The sequence below is a fragment of the Phyllostomus hastatus genome, unplaced genomic scaffold (assembly GCF_019186645.2).
Source record: "Phyllostomus hastatus isolate PE091 unplaced genomic scaffold, TTU_PhHast_1.1 phas_contig_58, whole genome shotgun sequence".
Taxonomy (NCBI): domain Eukaryota; kingdom Metazoa; phylum Chordata; class Mammalia; order Chiroptera; family Phyllostomidae; genus Phyllostomus; species Phyllostomus hastatus.
Window position 1 is genome coordinate 38,562,000 of NW_025333916.1, and position 23,825 is coordinate 38,585,824.

General features: G+C 43.0%; 1 protein-coding gene and 1 pseudogene across 1 annotated transcript in view; both read right to left on the reverse strand.

Annotated features, from left to right (window-relative positions):
• The window catches only part of SEMA5A (semaphorin 5A), a 441,285-nt gene that overhangs the window by 358,081 nt on the left and 59,379 nt on the right, over nt 1-23,825 (reverse strand). The gene's annotated exons all lie outside the window — the stretch shown is intronic.
• Nucleotides 13,336-13,421, reverse strand: LOC123825062 (annotated as a pseudogene).

A 23,825-nucleotide genomic window follows, 5' to 3' on the forward strand; every position in this document is an offset into this window, starting at 1 on the left:
GATTCTCATTTGCCATTCACTGCTCTGTGGTGATTTTACAAGAAGCTTGGCATTAACCAAATAAGGGAAGTAAGGACAAACAAGATCAAAACATCAACATTTGATCATTGGTTACTAACCATGAATAGTTCAATTATAAAGTGCCATGTCAAATACTGTCAAATTTTATTTTCAAAATCCTAACTGGTCATATAAAACAGCACTAGAAAATTTTTATTTTGATGTTACCAGGAGTATAAATGAAGTATCTGCCTTTCTGAACAGGCATGAACAGGCTGTTGCTGAACTGCTATGTAAGCAGCTCATGGGTTAGAACAAGTGTCAATGAATTTACAGGAGTACATGTTAATGAAACTATAAATGTAGACTTTTATATTTTATACAGAACATAGAAGTTCATATGAAAGCAAATATCTCACTGTCTCTTCAATACATCCTAGAGATCAAATAGATGCCCAAACATGAAACAGTCCACATAATTGTATTAGTTTGTATTGGCATAACAAAGTACCACAAACTGTGTGACTTCACCAACAGCAATTTACTTCTCATAGTTATGGAGGTTAGAATTCTAAGAGCAACATATCAGCTGATTCTGTTCCTGGTGAGAGTTCTCTTCCTAAATTGCAGATGGCCACCTTCTTACTTTGTCTTCATATCGTAGAAAGATCCCTGGTGTCTCTTCTTATAAGAGCATAATATCCCATCATGAACTCAACTAAGTGTAATTACCTTCCAGAGACCCCATCTGCAATACCAGTACATCAGGAGTTGGGGCTTCAACATATGAATGGGAGGGGAGGGGATGCAATTCAGTCCACAGCAATAAGTATTCAAGTATTTTTAAATTATGTTTATGAGTTAACTTACATGATTGGTATGTTTAAATACATGATATCATCTGTATTCTGTTAAAGATTCTAAACTCGTGCAATAAAATACAGTGTGTTAGACATCCAAATAGAAAATGTTGCTGCTTACTCAAAGCAAAACATTTTCCATCACATCTTCCTTTTGGGAGGAAAGGGGGGAGGATGTTTTTCTCATCTTGATATGTTTATCAATTTGAAACAGAACCAAATGTTCCAAGTTTATATTTTCTAGCTCCTAGAAATTATGGAATTCCTTGCTTCATAAAATTCTTCTTCTCTTGTCACTGAAAATATACAATGCAATAAAAAATAAATAAAAACTATATTAAAGTCATGTATTCCTCTACTGAAAAAAAAACTGATAAGCCTGTGTCATTATGTTTTGAAAAATTTTAGCTTATGTGTTGCTTTAAGACAAACTTGGTTGGTTAACCTATTATCTACTTTGCTATTCTTTTAAAGAATAAGCTGACAATTATTCCTTCTATGTGCCACCTGATACCTCTCTAAACCTTTCTTCACAAGTAGCACATGGCTTCTCTTTGGACCCAAACCCAAAGATGGCTAAGAAAACTAAATACAGACAGTCCTTGTAATTTCCATCCCTTGAGGAAATGCTTATTTCCTTAGTCCTGGGCTTCTCCCCTCTACAGCCATGCATTTCACATAGAGGTTTCTGAGCACTGAAATGAAATAAGGAATTCCATAATTACCAGCTCTTATGCAAGAACCAGGTAAGGAACCATTTCAGCAAAGCAGAAAGAGCTCAACTGAGGATGAGAAGGCTGGACTGTAGCAATTATTTCAGACTTTGTTTCATTCTTCTCAAGGTTCACACGGAAAAAGCTCATGAATTTTACAGTGCCCTAGAGGCTGGGAGACCCTAAGATTATCAAAGCAAATGTAATGACCAAGGTCTAGCTCAGCTGTCACCAAACAGCAATGTCCAAAGTCAACTAGCTAAATGAAAACCTCAGCTTAGCCCCTTTAGTACTAATGGCCCAGGGAGAGCAAGATCTTTCTTGAAAACCAAAAATCAATGGTTTTTGTTACTTTGCTGCCAGGTAACAGTGGATCCAACAGGAGAAAGGCCTGGAGAATAATACTTTTCCAAATAAATATCCAGAGTCATCCAGATTCTTGTTTACACAAGAATCAAATCTCGACCTGCTCAGAAACATGCCTACAATACCATTCTATCACATCTTCCCTGAAAGATGCATCTTCAGAAAGTGGTGTAATTAGAGATACGTAACTACACAACTCTACATGGGGACACAGTGGTGGTACAGACCTTCACAGATCTCTGAGTAAGGGGTGAACAACAACTATTTTTTATTTAGCAAAAGATAGGTGCAGCCTCAATAGTTTAGTGTGCTCCCACCCACCCCCACTCATGTACACCCTCTCCATATGCTAGGCATTCACCATTCTATGTACCAAGCAAGAGGCTCCTGCTCTATCCTATAATCTCACAGGAAATCTAACACCCAAGAGATCCTGGGACTGCAACACCATAAAGGTTAAAAAACACATTCCCCTTATATTTCCCTTGTTATGATGGTTGCATCGCTACACTCAATCCTGGCTTAAGGTATGAAGGCTGCTATGAACAATCAACCACCCAACTTTCCCCCACTCTGGTGACAGCAGCATCTATGCCCCAAGCCTGAACTAAATGTTTGTGAGTCTTCCAAAAATAAGGATGAGCTTTGTACCTGAGCTCTCACAAAGACTCATATGGTGGGGATTCATTTATGTTAAACAAGAAAATCTTATTTGGGAAAGACAGGGTCTGAAAAAAGCAAAGAAAGGCTCTCAAGTGCTCAGCAAGGCTTCCAATAAATAAAAGTACATTGAAACAGCTGGAGAGAGTGAGAGCAGTGTGGAAAAAAACTGCATTTCAAAGAGTTGTTTTAAATCCAGAAACAAACAAAACCACATACAAGCCTCAGGTGCCACCTAAATAGTAAAAGCTGCCATAGCCTTTGGGGGGAAAGATAGGAGGTCAGAACAATATTATTAATAATTAAGCATGATTTTCCTAGCAAGTTCATTTGTTTGTTTTCTAAACTTAGTCAGTTGCAATCACTCTCTAAAGAAAGGATTCTTTATCCAGGCATAAAGTAAACACAGTGGAGCCACTACAAAAATAAGCAGCCAGAATATAAACCATTAAGAAAAAAACCCTCTGGGGCTAAAAACGGATGCTCTCATTTTGCCTACAAAATTATAGGTTCTGCAGGTGCCCGGAGCCACCAAGGGCTCCGCTGCCAGTGTGCCTTCCTCTGTCCCAAAGCAGCTTGCTCTCCTCCAAAGGAGCTGCGTGATAGGAAATGACAAGGCAGATTTAATATCCAGGTAGTGGATGCGAAGACCACCAAAGTCGTTGCAAACCAACAGATGTAACGCTCAGGCCCAGACGGGAACACGTTCCACAAACAGCTCTGTTTGAAAAGGCAGTGCCCTTCACCCCCCAAAGAGTTTCCACTGTGTATAGTCCATGACCTTGTTTTATGTTGTTGTTACTGGTTGATAGCTACACTCTGAGAGCAGAATCCATCCAAGTCTTTAGAATTAGCGATGCTAGACAGCAGGCTTTTCTCAGCATTGGCAGTGCTGACATTGGAGGCCGTGCCTCTGTTTTGGGAACCATGCACTGCCAGACGACGCGCAGCCTCCCTGGTCCGTATGCTCTAGATGCCAATAGCACCCAGTTTGTGGAAACAAAAATATCTTTAGACATTGCCAAACGTCCCCCAGGGAGCAAAATCGCCCCTGGTTGAGTCCCTGCGCTAGAGCCATACAGGATAACTTGCAAAATGTAGGCACTGAAAAGTACAAGGTAAATGTACTTGCTGCCCTAGAACTACCTTTGCGGTAAAGAGTTACATAAAAAAGAAGAGGCCGGACCAACATCTAGGCTCCCATTTCTTATAAAGAATATGCACAGATAGGTACATTTCCACCTCCTTAAAATATTCCTGGAAAGAAATATAAGATGCTGTTAACCATAGTTGCCTCTGGCAAGGGGCTCCCCCGTTCATACTTTGCTACTCTGAATTGTTTGCTATACGAATATACTCCTTTTCAAACATTTTAAAAAGGATTTTAATAACTTTGCAGTTTTAAAAGTCTCCCAGTATTTTTTTTCCAGTATTATTTTTTAGTCAAACAGGAGTTTAAATGAGGCTCTCTCATCTGTTTGAACCTCCAAAGCCTCAGTTGAGGGGGATGCGTCCAAGAGCCCAAGGCCATCCATCCGTGCCAGCCGTGGTGGGCCCTGGCCTTGAATCCTGTTACCTGTCCCCGCCTGTGTGGAGTGAAATTAGTGGAAAATGTGGGTAGTGCCACAAGGGCTCGCCTATCAGTGCTTGCTGGTGGCAGTCTTAGCCCAGAACGAGATCATTAGTACTGACGGACTCAGGCCCCGTTAAACACAAATGCTTGCAGCGAGACCTGCCCATTGGTTTGCAGCCATCCGTGACCAGAGGCCTGTCACATCTTGTCAGTGTCCAGGAGTGAGTGTCCACGGTAGGGGGAAAGGGCGTTGCACGTGTTTCCTTATATTCCTCCAAAACCTTTTGTTGCCTTGTTAGTTTCAGGAGTCCCGCTTCCAACCTCTTGAACCTACTTTAAGGCTGTGTGACATGAGGTCACTGATGGTCCTTGGTTCTTACTCCCCATCAGAATCACTAAGGAAACAGCAAAACATAAGGTCTCAGGTCCATCAGGGACTTACTGAACCAGAATCTCCAGGAATGGGGCCTCAGAATCTCTGTTTTAACAAGTTACCAGTTGATTCCGATGATATTTATTGCTTGTTTGTGAATTTCTCTTTTTTCCAGGTTAAAATCAGAATCTCATGCAAAATACAGTGACTTTCCCAAGTGCTAAAAGATCTAAAGGTGTTCCCAAAAGTCTCTATCGATCATTCTTAAAACAGCTGGGAGAAATTTATTCATAAAAAAAAGTCAATCACCCACAATGTGCAAAGATATGCTTAATATACTCAATTATAGTAATTATAGGCAATTGGGCTGATGGCCATGTAGATATTTAATTACTTTATACCCTTTCAGGTCCTTGGGCAAGACATAGTAGTCTTGCTGCCTGAAGTGCCAAGGTGACATCTGACCAGGTTCTCAAAGCACGAAGAGGAGAACAGGACGACTCCAGGGAGAAGGCCAGAGTGAACTCAATGCAGAGAAGCATGGAGGGGAATCCAGAGACGAAGTCGCAAGTCAGAGTGGTGGTGCGGGCCATTGACCAAGACGGCCCACCCGCCCCTCAGCCCACTGCATTGTAGGCCCATTTCTTCTTGGCTCTACGCCCCTGACTCCCTTTTCTTAAAGCACTTACTTTAGGAAACTAACAATTTAAAATCCTTTCTCTGCTCCAATCTTGGCCCAGCCTCTTGCCAGTTTTACAGCCCAGGATTACTTTTCTCCAGAACCTGGGAGCTATCCTTTTGAAATGAAATCACCAAGAAAGATCGGGGCCCTGTCTCCCAGTCTCTGTGGGAGGGAGGGACCCTAACTTCAGTGAGCCCACTCGGCAAACGCAGATGGCCTCCCTGCAGACAGCTGACCAACCTTCCCCCCAAAATCCTTCAGTATTTTTCCATTAGCTCTCCACTGTGTAAAATTCTCTGGCTTTTAGTTCCAGTTGGACTTGAGCTCATTCTGTCTCCGATATTGCAGTAGTCTTGAATAAAGTCTTCCATTCCTGTTCAACTTCTCCAGTGCGAACTTTCTTGAACATCACTGAAGCAACCTGAGCATGAGGAAAGTTTGTTTCTTACGTGATCTCAAGGGCACTGGGAAACCAATGGTGTCGGGGAGCTGAGGGTGCACGGATCTGAGTGGCTATCTACAAGGGTCGTTGGGCTGCCAGTGCAGACATCGTCTGGAAGCAGGGGTTAAACTGGCAGGAGTCAGAGGAATCCTGAGGCCAGTAAGTGAATTATGCCCCAAACAGTCAACCAGGAAAAAGAGGGCTAGAATACTGGGGGTGGAGAAGGGGAGGTGCGGGGTAACAGATATTCACAAGATAGAATTTGGTGACTATTAGAGGAGGGATGTGAAAGAAAGGGTAACATTTACAATGATTCTGAGATTTCCAGCTTAGGAAACACAGTAAATGTATTTACAGACAAAGATAAGGAAATCCAATTACCGAAGAGTCATTAAATGAATACAATCTGCTCTTATGTTACTACAAAGTTATTATTTTCAATGTTTATCACAAATAATTCAGAGTTAATGATCTGGGATTGGTTTCACCTGGCTCGTTGGCTGGTTTTACTCATTCCTCCTCTTCCCACTCAGCATTAAATAATTGGCATCCACTCTCAATACGCGTTTCTAAAATGCTCTTCAAAGTCACTGCCAAGGGGGAGACTGTGTTTTCGGATCGGTGTGTCTCAGATTTATCGCAGGAGTGGGCAGATGTGAGGGAAAGGAGAGTGAGGTTTGGCAACCGCAATGCAAAAGTGCGTCTCATCCTTACTGACTGCCCAGATCAACTGTCCTCCCCCGCCACAAAGCTCCAGCCCTTCTCATCCATAGAAACAAAAAGGCCCAGACACCAAGAATGGGAACATGAATGGCGCAAAGTGTTCTGAGACCCAGTGAGCATTCATTTTCCCTGGATTGTGATTTCTGCCACTTCAGAGAGCTTCAGGGCATTGGCTGGAGGCTTCCAGGCCCTGCTTGGCCATGCTGCATGGCAGAACACTACGGTGAGTCAAGTGGGCATATATGGAAAAAGTCTCTTTGTTTCCTGGCACAGACCAGAGGGCTGTGAGCATGGGTGGCTTTCTACCTTGACAGAGTTTGGATAATAAACCCCAAGGAGCCACTAAGCCAACATCAAGCCAAGGCAGGTAGTGCAGCTCCATGCCCAGAGGCGGGAGCCAGGATGGGCAGAGTGGTCTAGGCAGGCCAGAGCCCGCCCGGGCCCAGCGTGGGTCTGGCGTCATGCCTGTGGGAGGCCGGTTCCTCAAGCAGAGCTCCTAAATGCTACAAATAAGGCAACACTGCAGCTGAACGAATTTTCAGGGTTTTTAAAAATAACACCATTCGGGGCACTAAAACTTCAAAGTCCTTTAACTAACAAAGTTCAACTAATCCTTACAACACCCTGGTGAGCCGGGAAGAAAATAAGTATGAATATCCCCATTTAGGGAGCACAGAGAGAGGTAAGAAGCTTTGCTCGGGGCTATGGGAAGTTCGGTGTTACTCACATCTGGGTCACGACCAAGTCCAGGCAGGGATCCACAGCTGCCCCTTGCTCCGCTGACTCAGGCTGCTACTAAAACAGGGAGGGTCAGCGGGGAGTCTGTCATTACTCAGAAGGGAGCTTGTGATTAAATTTTATTTAAAATAAAAGAAGTAGACAATGTTTCTTATTGTAGCTTTAATAATAGTCAATGACAGTAATTCTGCCAAATCAGGAATGTCTGACTTGAGACGCTGGCAGACTCTGCCATCACTGGAACAGAGACGGCAGAGTTGCGACAAAGCTCACCCCGGGCTGGGGCGGCTGCCCCGGCCTCCTTCCTGACTGCGGCCCCCCATTCCTCTGCTTTCCTCCACAACCTGCGAAGTGTATCATGTGTATTAACCTTTCCTTCGTGTTTTCTTTATCTTCCTTTACCTAAATTGTACTATTTTTGGAATATATCTTTATTATTAATAAATTTTGGAGAATATAAAAATGTATTCTCCAAAAGAGTATACAGAGTAAAAAGAAGAGTAAAAAGAAAGTAACAGCCATCAGTGATCTCTTGGCGGTGAATTAGGATTCTGGTAACATGTGGGGGTATGGCCTACCTGTAAATTTTTATGCACGTAAATTTATTTCTATTATATAAAACTGGGGTTACTCTATTTTTACCCATGCCCTTGAATATTCAAAATCATGGTTTAAATGGCTACAAAGCTATCCATCAAATGGTGGTAGCTGTTAATTCAGCCAGTCCTCAATGGCTGGACATTTCTGCAGTTTCCCATTGCTGCTATCATGACATCACACAAACTTTCTCATAAATCTTTCTGATTATTTTCTCAGGACAAATCTGTGGAAGCTACATCATGGAGTTAATAGATTCACACATATTTGAAGCTTTTCATATACATACTGCCATTGTTCTCCAGACTGTGGTACCAGTTTCCACTTTTACCTGCTCCATGAGGTTAATTTTTCTATTCTGGTGGGGTTTACGAGTGTCATTGGGTGGCAAGTCACGACTAGGGCATTTGACACAACACCATGTTTATGGAAAGCTTGGTGGGGTGGCTAGGGAAGGCGGCCAGACAATGGAGAAAGCTAATACCACTCCATCCTTCAAAAGCTACCACCATTCAATAAGCAAGTAAAGAAAACACCTCATGTATAAGGTCCTTGCAAGGAAGGTGTCCCCATTTTACATTTGAGAAAAATGAGGCCAAAAGAGATTATCTAGCTTGTTTATAAGTCATGAGGCCAGGATGCCAGCCCTTGGCCATCTGTCCCATCTGATTGGAATCCAGAAAGTCCTGGGGACTGTGAGCAGGGTAGGTAAGAGGCCCTTGCAGTGAGCTCATGGCTATTTCCCACCCCACTCTTCTTCAAGCTACCAAGGGCAAAAAGTTTTAAATCCTTGATTCAAAGCAACCTTCTTCCTGCAACAAACTCCCAATGGGCGAGAATGGAGGGAGTACTTTGTAAAAGGCTTGGGAAGTTGGAATACTTTTATTGAAACCCCAAAGCACAAATGTTTTGGAGGGCAAGCTTTGAGTCAGACAACTGTAGACTTCAGTTCTGGCTCTGTAAATTAATGTGTGTTGACCTTGGGCATGCCACCTACAACTCCTCTGTGAACTGAAGATGAACTAAAAGACACAGTGCGCAGAGGGGCTGTCCCCATGTCTGCAACATGGTATATTCTCAAGAAATAGTATCTAATAAGACAGCCATGTTAGGAGAATTCTCACTATTTCAATACGGTAATGAGGATGGAGCACAGATTTTTGACTCAGAGAGATAGAGAGAAATCTAGCTTCCACGCATAGTAAACTCTACCCACATGAGGTTCCCTGGGCTGCATTACCCAGGCCAGCACAGTTAAAACAGTCCCAGGACTGCCAAACTCCTTGCCCCTGCACTGATGGCCTCAAGAATTCTACAGCGGTTCTGTGCAGTGGCTGAGAGCCTGCAACCTGGGAAAACAGATAAAACCAGATGCTACAGCCATCTCTGTCCAACACTACTGTCCAGCACTGAGCACTCAGTCACCCTCCGGGAGCCGGTGTGGAGAGTAGAGATCATGACAGAACCCACCTGCACTGGGAAGTAAAGGAGGCAAGGCTACACTAGCAAAAGTTGGGGTGACCACACCTGGCACACAAAAAAAACAAGAAATCTAATGACAGGTATTATGATCCTCCTGAATGTTGTTCACCTGTCTTCCTGGTAGAGTCCCCCCTCCCACACCTGACATAGGCCATTACCATGTGATTTCTCTGGCCAGTGAGATGTAAGTGGAAGGGACCAGTGTCCCTCTGAAGCCTTTGCTAGTCAGTGCTCGATATTACCATGTTCTTTTCACCCCTGTCACGGTGACAGCAATGCTCCAGGTGACAGCAGCCACAGAAGTCAGCCTGCCACTTGAGCAGGGATCACACAGAGCAGTGCCTCTGGCAGCCCTAGATGCACAGGGAGCAAGAATGAGAAGGAGACATTTGTTTAACGTACAGAGATTCGGGGGCTGCTTGTTACGTCATCTGACAATCAAATTGGTGCTGACATTGCTAGGCATAATTCTTCAAGTCTTGTTCAACAGAGCTGGAAAAAAGATCCTAGCTTTTGATCAAAACCTTAGTAGTTAATAATTATTATAAGGAGAACTTGCTCAGTTAGAGGAGGTGGCCTAGAAGAAAGGCTTTTCCAGAGCACTGGGAAGTTCGAGACAAGAACTTTGAGAAAGACTCTGCTTTCTCCTCTGGAGAAGGTCTGGGCCTCAGAGAAGCCAGGTTTATCTTAAGAACCAGGAGAACCCAATTCCATCACATCCACAGACCGCACCCATAAGTGCACAAGAAGGGCGATGTGGGAGCCCTAAGGGTGAACAGGCGTGATGGGGCCTAAAAACAACAGAGCTGACCTCTCAGTTCCTGCGGGAGCCCAGCCTGTGGGTCTCTTAGTACACTGCCCAGTGGAGAGAAATCTGCTGGGATTTAATGAAGTTGCACAGAGACAGAGCAGGTCTGCTCCTGCCCGGGGTGCACAGCCCTCTTTCCTGAGACTTCCCTGTCACTGACTGAGTCAGGCAGGGACAGAATGACGTGGCCTCTTCCCACCACCCATAACCACCAGAGAGACAGGAAATGCTTCAGTGCTGGCTTTAGAACTAGCCATGACTTTGGAAAATTAAGAGACTGTTGCTAAAACAACTAGTTTCTGGTTTGATGAGAATAAGCCAGAGATATTTTTAAAATATCCAAAATATGCAACATAACTCAGTTTCATAAGTTACGTGTATTAGGTTGAGGAAGTTTTCTCAGTCTGTATGTATTCCGGTAACAAGATTTGTTAAATACCTAAATACCTAGCTGAATGATACAATTACAAGCAAACATACTCTAAATTCAATGCTCCCTCGTACATCTTTATTTCCAGTTTCACTTGAAGGACGAATGCAGAAAAGTAACCATCTGATCTTAGTAAAATGATGGGGTGCTCTTACACTGCAAGATCTGTAATGCAAATTATGAAAAACAGCCCTCTACTTTTAATTTACCAAAAAAAAAAGAGCTGTCAACTCATCGCTTTTGTCTCTCAAAATACATATAGCCAGTTGTGTGTTTTCAAAGGGCATCTGTCCTTTGGGAAATTTTTCTTCCACTTTTTCTCTAAAAGCTTCACAGTGTTTGGTTTGTTTTTGACTTTTGTTTTCCTTCTATCTGCCTCTTGACATTTTTGAGCATAAACAAGACATCACGTAGTGCTCTGGAAGAGTTTTGTTTTGATTTGATTTTTATTCTTGGATGGCACCCCTTGATAACCTTATGTGACTTAGAAAATCAATGCTGTGCTGTGCAAATAAGGCATAAAATGAGATGTTCCTGCCCTGTGTTGCCCTGAAAGAGCAGAGTTAGTCCTGTTGAGGCTGTATCGTAGTTTTTCCCGTAGTCTTCTGTAGGCAAGAAGTAACCCTTAGTTCAGCCCGGGGCCACAGCCAAAGGGATTGTCTAACACAGCAGATCCTGAGGGGGAGAAGACAGCAGGGGGGCAGGGGGGTGGAGACAGCCAAAGAAAACTGCATCATAATAATTTTTTATCACTTTTGGATATGTTCTTAATGTTTTCACAGTTCTTTCTTTCTTGGGGAATCTGTATACATTCAATGTAGAAAATTTATCAAAGTATAAAGAAAAAATCATCACCATTATGATTTTGGTGCATTTCTTTGCAGTCTTTTATCTACTCCTAAATATATAAAAATATATGTTATATAATAATACCTAAATGTACATAGAATTGGTGTTTATTGACTAACACGTTTAAGATACATCTCCATGCATATAAAGTAAAAATTCTTTAAAAGCAGGACTTCTAACAACTGCAAAATATTCATGTAATTTATACAGCATTATTTATTAAATCATTTCCTTACTCGGGACCATCCCTTTGCTCTATATTTTAAGCTGTTCATTTCTTCAGTGTGGGGGGGTGGGGGGGGTCTATTCCCATAATTTACATGAATGATAAAATGCAGCAGGGAAAGAACTGCTAGATCACCTAGTCATGTAAAGGATTTAAAATAACAACCAAAAAAGTTAAAAATCTCTCAGTAGGTAGCAGTTTCATGGTCCATGTTACTTTGACATAGGAGCACTAGAAAAATGGTGGTGTTGCAACATGGGAGGCGCTGGTAAAAGCTGTGGGTGGTAAGAGAAAGAAGCTCTCTAGGGTGAACAGTTCACTCCCTCAGGGTTGAATTCTGACCATCAAATTCCTCCGTGGGCAGAAAGGACTTTCTAATGAGTCAGAGCACCTCCTGCACACCTGGCTGAGGCCAAGTTTGAAGATGTCTGAGCCTGAGGGCAAGTTTAAGCCAAAACATCTGCAAGTTAAAGGAATTCAGAGGGGAAAGACAGACACACAGGGACACCAGCTGTGATAGACAGGAATCAAGACAGATAGATAGAATCTAAATAGATAGATAGAAAGGTGAGGGCGGACTTTCCCACCAGGAAACAGCAGTGTGGCTTGGAAAAGACCAAGGTGTAAACAGGCATATCGGAGAATCACCTAACCAATTGTTTTAGGACATTCTGGTATTTCACCTGAGAGAGTTTCTAAGTAATTGGGAGAGGACACCCACCAGGTGCTGTGGACTTAATCTTCTTCTACCTCTAGAAGAATCTACTTACTCGATGTGCCCGTCTTCTCAGAATCATTTCCATCATCGAGATGAGACAACTGCTCCACTGTGCACAGTGGTAACTCTGCAAAAAGCAGGGCCATCTGCCTCCTGTCTGCCAGCCCCGCCTGCCTGTCCTGCCCTCACTCCAGCCAACTCTCATGAGTCACTGGAGTCTTCAATGCAGCCAGCTGTTTCCCGTCTCATTCTTCTCACCTGCTGGAACACTCCCCTCTTTGTGTACGGCGGGGTCTCTCATTCTTCAGTCTACTTTTGAACATCCTGTCCTCAGAGAGGCTCTTGTGGACAGCCTGTCAACCATCTTCACCATGCCCATTTCCTCCACAGCCCCCGTCTTAACTTCAATGGCACATTCAAGTCCTTGTTCCTCATTTGTCTGTTTCCTCAACTGTACTTTAAAATGAAAGAGCCACATATTTCTTACTCATCAATATCTTCCTGGAGCCTATCACATAGTAGGTTCTCCGTGAATGCATTCTCCATTGTGAGCATCTCAGACCTAAAATAACATTTCTTTTATATTCTATAATAATCCAAAAAATTTTTTAGAAATATGCAGAAAAATAATTCACCTGCATAGTACCAAATGACTTTATTTTTATTTTAACCCAATTCTCTAGAGCAATGAAGTAATTAAGCATCCAAAAACAGAAAATGGGGTTTGGCCAGTAGGTGTGAAAGTTAGACGAAGATCCTCCACAGCAGGAGAAACGACTCATCATATTTGTGTTTTCACCGCCAAGAAGGGCAGCCGGCCATTACCAGGTGCTCAGTAAACAGATGCTCATGTATTTTCCATGAAAAGGTTTTCCATTTTAAATGAACATATAGTTGCGATCTCTAAAACAGAATCATCCGAAATGAAAACAAAACTTCCCTTCCTTCCCGCGAATCCAACTCATCGGATGGGGGTGGCCGGCAAGCACAGGTTGGTGGGGGCTCTTCCAAACACATTCCATGTACTGACGACCAACTGCATAGACACAAGGGATGACACGTGCTGTTGTACGATCAGCTTCATTTGCTCAATGCACCATAGATGTTTCCAGGTTTGCAAAAACAGATATGCTCCATTCCTTTTAACAGACTACAGAAATGATCCCTGAAAGTACAGTCTTGCTCCATTCCTTTTAAGGACAATGTGTTACTCCTTATTTTATTTAACCAGGTCTCTTCTTGAAGACATTTAGGCTTTTTGCACTACTAAAAACACAAAGAAAATAAACATCTTCTACCATTGCACAATTAGGTGATAATAAATACGGGATAAATTCCTAGACATGGACTTGCCAGGTCAATTAATGCGACACATACTTCCTAAACCTCCATCAGCGTTTGCATGCCTTGGGGATTTCCATTCTTATTTAATCTTTGCCAGTCTGAAAGGTGAAAATCAGTTGCTAATTTACATTTCCTGAATTATGAACAGCTTTCCACACTGTTAGCTGCTTTTTAAATTTCCTTTCTCACTACTGAAGACTAAAGGACGCCTCCGTGCCAAGCAAGGTGCTAAGCACTTGAGAGGGACTTTCCAACAGTCGGAATTCCAGGCCTCTGAGAGCCCCAAACGCTCTGTCTCTGCCTCTCGAGCTGAATCAGTCTAACTGGTCCACAGCTTTCACCAAGCTCCTCATTACTTTTAAATGTGTGCTTGTCATTTCAGCCGTTACAACTCTCCATTATCCCTTGTCATAACTTTTAGTAAGATACCATACCACAACTTTCAGAAATAAAAACACCTGCTCTCCTTGGAGTAACAGCGCTGCTTCTCTTCCCGCTGGTACAGAGGGAGGGCACAGAGGAGGGGGCATGGGACGGGCACTGGCTCTACAGCGAACGTGTCAGCTGGGGGTGCCAGACACGCCACTTGCCATTGCTGAGCCTCGGTTTCCTCGTGCCTGACACGAATCTTCTAGGAATGTGAATAAAGTGCAGTCATTAATTGAAGTGATCATTATTAACAATACGTAGCAGGGTTTCCTCTGTCAGAGCCCCATTCCAGCATCATTTCTCACTGTCCAGCAAAAATACAGCATGAGAGTAGTATCTGTTCCCACCACGACTCATGACTAGTCTATTCTTCTTGAGTGGCACCTCAGGCTGGGAGTCCCCCTGGAGGTGGCTGGTCCCCACTAACACCGCCTCCACAGGTGTTGGGGTGATGGCCTTCAGCTCACTCAACACCGTTGCCCCTCACCAGCATGGAGCCTAATTGGCGCTCACAAAATACCTCTCAACTGAAAGAATGGACAAGGTGCCCACCCAGGCATCTCCCTAACAAGTGCTCATTTTTTTTTCTCTTTAGAGTCTGTTTAAACTAGAGTTTTGCCACCACAGCACTGCTAACATCTGGGGCCAGATCACAGGGGCCCCTCTGTGGGGGGCGCCCTGTGCACGGCAGGATGTTTGGGAGCACCCCGTCCTGTACCCACTGGACACCACTAGCAGACACACACACCAAGTTGGGACCACCACAATGGTCCTCAGATATTGCCAAATGTCCCCTGAGAGGCAAAACTCACCACCAGTTAAGAACCCCTGGTTTCAGCCATAGAAAAACAAACACATTTATTTTTGTCTATTAAAAAATTACAATGCTAAAAAAATCACTTCATTTTTACAATCTTCCTGAACCCTAAGCTGTTTTGAAAGTTTAATAATATAAGCCCTAAGTGAGCAAAATAAGTCTCCAGGCTCCTTACATCGGATAGGGGAATATTCACTGACCGAGGCAAATCAGCCATTAGCTGCTGCTGGTCAGGAGGGGCATCCAGGCTGCAGGCAATGAAATCTTGGGGTTATTTATTTAGCCAATTAGAGTTGTTTTTGGTGGCAACCCTGCTTTTGTGAGTATGATAAGCCATGTGTATTCTTCAATTAATCTAGAAGATTGTACACCACACATCGGCTCTTACTGCCTCTCGGAGGGAAGAGTGCGGTACCCGTGGCCCTCCAGCCTGCGGAGAAGGGAAACCAGCCCAGCTCCTGACAGCGGCATAACTTACCCACCGCGCGTGGAAGAGACAGCAGCATGAGAAGTGTGTAAATCAGGCGTGTCGGCCGCAGCCTTCACTGCTCGACTCCTTCATAACTTTCTAGACTCAATCCAGGGCAAGACAGGGATGAATCACGCCAGGGAAATTTAGATCCATGGACCCGTAGGCAGCGACAGTTTATTACTGTCAGTGAAGGTCCTACCTGAACCACTAAGAGACTGGAGAACCTGTTACAAAATATCTGTCCGGTGTCGTTAATGCCGCATCACTCATGTTTACACTTAGCTGACAATTTAGGGTACAAGAAGTATGGTCTGTGAAGTGGTCCTTTTTTGAGGGGCTTACTTTGTTTGCCTCAGGTCACAATGAGGAGCACGTTGCTTTCCACTTCTAGTTGCCAATTCAGACAGAGTCATCTCTGAGCCATCAAACTATGGCAAACAAACTGGGGGACAAAATACCATCACTAACAACACTACAAACCTACTGAATTCTGTTCATTATGACAAACTATTGGAAATTTTAGAGATTTCTGCTTCAACTGTTAGAGATTTGATTCCTTTTCTTTTGTTTTTTTTAGTCACTTAACAACCTTAGCTCTTCTATTTCTAGCCTATATTTCACATCCTTTTCCCTTTTTCTCTCTCCCTTCCCACTCTTTGGTTCCACTCATTGGTTTGGAGGCCAGCTATAATAACAACAGAGATGCCGGAAAGCCCTGAGGTGCCGCAGAAGGCCAACTCATAGAGACGAGGCCACCAACGAATGACCACCGACAAAATTCCCGTCAGAAGATGTGCTTGTCATTGACTTGTCTTCCGATCTGAACGAAGAGCAGGGCCACCCCCAGGAAAGATTTCTAACTCACAGGCCCACCTATGTCAGCCACCCTGGCAATGCCAGGTCCATCCACTGCCCCTGATGGAGGCACAATGTGGAAATCACATCTCCGAACCATTTTTTTTGTGCTGAAATTGAACTAATGGTTCAGTAAACAAAACATAAAGAGTCTCTCTGCTCCCCCATGAAATGTCACTGACCCCCAAAATTGTATTTGTCAACCTGACACTTTTCTTTGGTCTTTCAACATGCCTTTGGTTGTGGTCACCAAGGCCAGTGGCGTACACAGGGATGCAGATGACAGCACTGTGACCTGTGGGCTGAATGAGGTCGTACATTCCCTCCACTTGGATTATGGATTTGTCTGACCCCGGAGAAGATGCAGATTACTGCCATGTTTTCACAGGGCACCAAGGAAAAATACGCTACCAGTTCAACACAGCTCAGGGGCCTTACATCAGGAGCCATCCAATGAGACTAGCAGCTCACAGCAATGACATTCACTCAGGGCAAATACACTTTGATGGAGGAAAAAGAGAGAAATCAAGAGCACAAGACATTACCCAGGCGGGTATCTCTAGAGGTCAGCATTCTGGGTGGAAGGCGGATGGGAAGTAAAACAGCCCGTGTGGGCATCCAGTAACAAGTAACATGCATACAGGGCACTGGAAGGGCATCCAGTGGTATACTGGTCAATGTTTAATTATCGGCTTTCCAGAGAGCCCTGATTTGTGGTGTTTGCCAATTTCCGTAGTGTAAATGCTCCCACCACAGCCAGGTTGTCAGTGAACATGGAGATGGGAAGAAGTGCATCCAGCTGGCTCTCAGGAGGTGAGGACCAACTCCAGCATTGAAAACCACTAGCCAAAGAAGTGGAACTGAAAAGGCTCAGGTTTTCGGACTTGCTCTGTGGAAGCTTCCCTCCTGACCACTGGGCTGGTGATCATTTATTCTAGGAAAGTAAATGGGTCTTCTTTCCTTTTACTCTCTCCATTTGCCTTTATAGCATTCTTAGGGATTTAAAAATTCATAAAGAGTACATATTAACTCCCATCCAAATCTCAGAGGACTGCAGATTTTTTCCTATTGTGATCCTATAGTATAAAATTCTGGATGAAATTATCATGCCACCTATTTGGCTTCAGAAGCACTTTACTTATGAAGAGATTTCCTGCGAATGGCATTTATTGACAAAGGCTTTTCACTGTCTAATTCTGGGTCTCTTTACCTTCCCTCCATCACCCCCTCTCTTCCACCATATTCTCTCTCTTCTGGGCTCTCTCCATGTCTTCCCCATCCCTCTCTCCACATCACTGTCTCTAGAAATTTCCCTCCCTTCTGTCCCTTTCCCCTTTCTCCTCCTTCTCCTTCCCGTCCCGCCCCATCTTACCCCTCCATCTCTATCTATCTATCTGTCTATCTATCTGTCTCTAGCTCTAGCTCTATCTCTGACTCTCGCTCTCACTCTTCTCTCAACTTCCAAATATGGCAAAGGCTTCTGCTTCTATCTTTGTAAAATACCTGGGAACCCAGGTGATCATGTTTAACAGTGACATACCAGACTACAGAGCTAATGGGAACCAGTACATGAACAGAAACACAGCAAATACCACCCATAACAAAAGCATGAACAAAGCTCTAAGTGCCTAAAAAGCACATATTACCCTTACTTAATACATGTACCAAAACCAAGCACAGCATGACAAAGAGAATAGACAGACAGGGGAGTAAATTACTAACCACTTAAAGGTAGCTTAAAATGCTGCCATAAAATCCTGAGTGTTATTTCTCTTTATTTTCTGGTTTACCCTTGCCCAGGTATGTACTCCTCAAGTCCTTAGATTATATTCTTATATATCAAAAGGTTTGGAAGAAAAAAGCAAATCAGATCGAAAGCTTAAATTACAAAATGATTGCACTTTAAAATAATAAATACTCAAAGACTTAAGGGGGAGGAGGGCAAAGCAGCTGTGAGGGATTAGACAAAGAATAAAAAACCTATTAAAGATATAGATAATGTCAAGGTCAATTACTTTGTTCTGCTCGGCACAGGCAGCATGGCTCACATGTGCATACACAGATACGAAGTCAAATGACTCTAAACGTGGTAATTCCTGGGAGCTAATTCTCTACTCACAGAATCATTCTGCAATGCAGGGGTCTCAGGAAGAACCAAATCAAAATTCTGTCACCTGAGAATAACAATGAAAGGAGAAAATGAATTGGCGACAGCCACAGATTTTTTTTCCAGAGGAAAAAGGAATGGATTTCCAACTTGAAACCATTAAAATGTATGCCATTTTACAAATGACCTCATTGCAAAGATTAAGGCAAAACATGATCCTCTGTTACATAAAAATGAAAGCTTTGTTAATAGTTCTTACAACCATTTCACAAATATGTCAACAATAATTAGTCGCCGACATTATTTCATTGACCTCCCACAGTCAGGAAAATATTAAACATTCCTTACATGATCCCTTTGTTTTAACACACTGGTTCTTATTCAGCATGTCATCAGGAGGCTGTATGCAAATAGCTAGTTAGCTAGCTGTCACAGTCACCATTCAACATCTTTGAAGTTAATGATACTCAATTGAAACACCAGAAGAACTGTAATTAAAGAGCATGTTTTGATAATACTTCTGAAGAGTTATTTTACGTCTCAAGCTAACGACTAGCTATAACTCAGTAGACTATGGTATCACATTCGAAGTGTTCTTCATCCTTAATATCAATATATGTACTGTCAGAAATTAATTTAGTCACGGTTAAGCATTATTTGGATCATCCATATTTATTGCTATGGCCTGAGTGTTAATGTGTCCCTTCAATTTCCCGTGTTGTAGCCTAAACCCAGGGGATGGTATTAGGAGGTAGGACCTTGGATCATATCGGTGAGCATTCAGGATTGGGATTAGTGCCCTTATAATAAGGGCTGTAGAAAGCTCCCTCTCCCCTGCCACACCCCATAAGAACACAATGAAGAGATGCTGTCTATGAACCAGAACTCAGGCTTCCACCAGACCCTACATCTGCCACCACCTAGATCTTGGAATTCCCAGCCTCTAGAATTGTGAGAAGTAAGTTTCTGTTGTTTATAAGTCACCTGCATATGGCTTTTTGTTACAGTAGCCTGAAAAGACTATGGCAATTGTAAAGTTGGCGTTAAGAAAACACCTGACCTATACGACGTGGGTTGGTCTCACTTACAACTAGCATTTAACTGGATCCAGTCCTCAAACTCCTGTTTCGCATCCCTGCGGTGTGAGTCATTGTCTCCTCCGTGTCCACTTCCATCACCCACACACCTGTAGAGTGAGTGCAGTTCTGTACACCAGACACCAAGCATGGGATGGCCAGATTGAGCAAATAAAAATACAGAATTTGTCACTGAATTTAAATTGCACATAAACATCAGCCTCCTAGGTTAAATGTAAATGTCAGATAAACAGTGGGTACTTCTATGTTTTTAGAGTAAGTACAAAACAGATTTATGCTAACCCAGTCATGCATTGTTTATCTCAAGTTCCAATTCAAATAGGCAGCCCAATATTTTATCTGGCAACCCTACCAGGGGGCCCTGCGTGAGCTCTCATGTCCTGTTCCTGGGTGGGAACAAGATGGCCATCAGAGCACATGTAGCTGCCTCTTCTTCCCATCCTCAGGGCCTGCAAATGACAAAGAGGATATGTGCACTTAAAAAGAAAATGTTCACGGAGTGCTAGAAAGTCAACAAGAAAATGACATGTGGGCCGCAAATTGTGAGGAACTTCTGAGAGACTGGAAGGAGCGCCTCCCCTGCACAGAAAATCACAGCCTCGAATACGAACTAAAAAGATCCCTAGAAAACACAGTAGTGCCTCTAGGGCTGCTCCAAGTTCAGAAGCAACAGATGCACTGACAAGAGAAACTAAAGCCACGGAGATTCACTAGGAAGCCCCATGGGGTCAAGCAGCAGGGGTGTCGGCTTTCACAATGAAACTACCAGGGTGAGTACTTGGGCTGAAGAGGGAGGGAGCTGCCTGAACTGACTAGGAACACAGCAGGCACCGGAAATTGAGAACCTCCTATACACAGAGCCCTGGCAGCCTCAGGCAATGAACTCCAACCAAAGAAAGCAAACTTACAAACCCTAAACAGGAGAATTAAAGGCTCTCAAGACGATCTGATGACCAAAAACCTTAGGAAAACCAATATCAAGATAAAGAGACACCAAACAGTTATATGCACCCTATACATTCTTTTAAGTTAATTCTTAGATAGTTTTGTATTTTTGCTGCCATCAAGAATGGAATCACATTATGTCATTATATAGCAACCAATTATTGCTAGTAAACAGAAAATTGTTGGCTTTTGCATATTTATTTTGAAAGTTTAACCTAAGTTCTTATTTCTTCTAATACTTATAACTGATTATCTTGTGTTTTGTGGGGGCCAAAATGTGGAATTTAATATTTTCCATTTCAACATTCATCTTTCCCTGTGTCCCTTTTTATACGGTATCACTGCACAAAATTTCCAGGATAGCATTAAATCACACTGGGTAGTCAGCATCCTTATCTTTTCCCCCCTTTACCATGAGGAAACTGGTTATCCCCCACGTTTCTCTCAGGGTCTATGGCAGTCTGTGTTCTGCATCAGTACTGCAGGAAACACTCAGCCAGTGCTCACCTGGGCGGCCCCCCACCCCCACCTCACTTGAATCACCCACCCGTTCCTCCTCCCTGAGGTGAAATCTGCACAAATCCTTCTTCACGTGAACGGAGCCGAAGTCAGAATAACCACGTGTCTGGATCACACCACCAGGCATTTCACATCTTGCCAGATGTATAACACGTGGCACTCATAAAACAACTCCAGACACAATGTACACTGCCTTTCACAGGTAATTTGCTTGTGAAGGACCACTGTGGACTGCCATGTTCTAATGTCACGACATTCTGCTATTTGCCTGTGCCTGTGTTATCCACTACTGCCCTCAGGTTAGGAAAACTAACCGTGTGTCTGTCTACTGAACCCCAGCCTCTGCGTAAGGCGTATGCCTGCCACACACCTGCATAAGAGGCTGTCCTCAGGTTAACCAATTGCGAAATTGATGTGTCCTATAACCTAATGCTGTGTGTCCCCAGAACACAAGTCTTTCCTTATAATTACTTGCTCTCTCCTAGAATAAAATTTTCCCATTTGGGCGTCTTTTTCTGAAAACAGAGAGATGGTAGGTTTATTTGAAATCTACCATCGGAAACAAACCATGTAGTACAGTAACTAGGATGTGAGTGCCTAAAGGTCAGTGAACAGATCTTTATCATTGTACTCTTGAGATTGTTCACACTCAATACCCAGCATACTTGAATAAAATATTGAAATAAATATGGAAAGTAAAAATTTAAAAAAAAATCTACCATTGGATTTAAAAAATTTTATTCTTTTGCATTTTAAGTCAACACAGCCTTCAATGCTCTTTTGAAATGCTTCTTCATCAATTGTTTGATTGGTATGGTTTCTGGTTATTATTTCTTTTGCATTTAATTCCAGAGAGAAACAAATTAACATTTTCATGAGTACCAGCCCCCTTTGAACAACTGGAAATCTCAGGCAGGCTCACACATGGTTTCCGAGGTCCAGGCTTTCTGGGGCACAGACAGGCAAGTGACACAGACAGTGACTTCCACAAGTGTCCTTCAGAAGCTCTGGCCCAACTAGAAAGAAACTGACTAGACTTGAATGCCGAAATAAGCTAACAACAGTGCGTTCCTTTGGTTCTAATAAAAATTGGTCAAAAGAAAATGTTAGCTTTTTCATAAAACTTGCTTATAGATGCTTATTACTAAATGCTGTGTTGGCCCAAGATACAAGAGTTTCTTAAATTCTAATTAAAATAAGCCCTGGCTGGTGTAGCTCAGTGGATTGAGCATGGGCTGTGAACCAAAGGTCGCCAGTTCAATTCCCAGTCAGGGCATATGCCTGGGTTGTGGGCCAGATCCCCAGTGAAGGCCACATGAGAGGCAACCACACATTGATGTTTCTTTCCCTCCCTTTCTCTTTCCCTTCCCCTCTGTCTAAAAATAAATAAATAAAATCTTTTTAAAAATAAAAATAAAATAAAATTGTGTAAAAGGGAAGAAAGCATCAGGCTCTCCATAAAACAGCTATCTCAGTAGTCCCTCCTAGGAGACAAGCTCCCTGTCATGGGACCGATGTAAGGTGACAAAAAAGCCGCCGTTGGGAAGAGAGCCAGGGGATTGGCAGAGACGGACTTTGCCTCAACTCGATGGAATGTGCTAAATATTATGGGTTATACTACAAATATGTCTGGCCCATAATATCCATTTTGAGTATCAAAAATTTTGAGAAAAACCACTCTCCAAATAGCATAGTTGAAATAGCTCAAATAGAATTAAACAGTGAAGCAGGGTTTTAAAACTTAAAGAACAAAAGTGTCCTTGAGGCAAAGTTTGGGGCAGGAGAAGCACATGGCTGTGAGAACTCTGCTGGCCAAGGGGTGCGCTATTTCTAACGTTATCATGCATTACGATCCAAAGTGCAAATTGCTATCTAATAGGCTACCCAAGTGAGTATTGGCTGTAATACACTGCCTTCAAGTACCACTCAGGATTTCCAGTTTTCAGCTTTGGAATGTTCAATGAGCATCGGTACCACTTTGCCCTCACCTACACGTGGCTGGTGCCTTTCTTCTTGCTGTGTGATCATGGAAAACATACACAAGTGAACCAGTCAGTGCAGACTATTTAAAATAAATAAAATGAGAAATGTATAAACAGGAAACAGAACAATTCAGGGAATGATTCTTAGTTGCTCCCCTAAACAAACTGAATTCCTTGGTGAGAATGCATAGGTAAAATGATCAAATATATGTCAAATGTCGAAGCAAATGTCGAAGCAAATTTCTTCCAAATAAATGCACTTAAGTGTTTGCAGTCTGAGAACATTTAAAAGGCCCAACCTGAACTGACTGAAGGCCTCACACAGCAGAGAAAGAACCAAAGACAAGCATAATACCTCTTACTCAAGTTGACACTGGACTTGCTTGGCAAAGCCCCATCCTTACATGGCAGCTTTTGAAGATCTTAAGTCAGATTTTTAAGAATGAGCAACACAGTAAAATAGAAGATGATAGTCTTCTTTTATGTGATCCATCATTAATTTTTCTGCATCAGAAAAAGAGAATTAAAATAATTTTACAACAAAATTATGCCTTGACCCTCAGTATTTTATTTCAACAGCATTCACTAAAGTGGACACGTAATAAATGAGTCAATGTAGTCCTTCTTCAGGCAGTGTCCAGTTCCTGTGCTCACACACAGGGTAACATGCAACTCTTAAAATAACCGCCTGCACAGCTCTGCCGCTAACGCCCACTCCCCCACTGCATCAGAGACTGGGCCCCGCTTTCCTGCAGCTCCTTGGGGTGAACCTCCTCTGATCTCACCAGGGTCTGTGGCTACTATGCCAACCAATGGACAATGCCCTTGATGATGACCTCACATTAAACCTGACTTCTTTTTTCCAACCGATTTCTCAGAACAGACAAGTGGCAGTGGGTCTAACGCCAAAGCTCAAGTTGTCCCCACTGTGGCACGCAGCCTGCCTTTCCATGCTGTCCTCCCCTAGATGGAGAGGTTACAGCAAAAACTCTATTTGTCATCAGCCTCGTGGAATGGC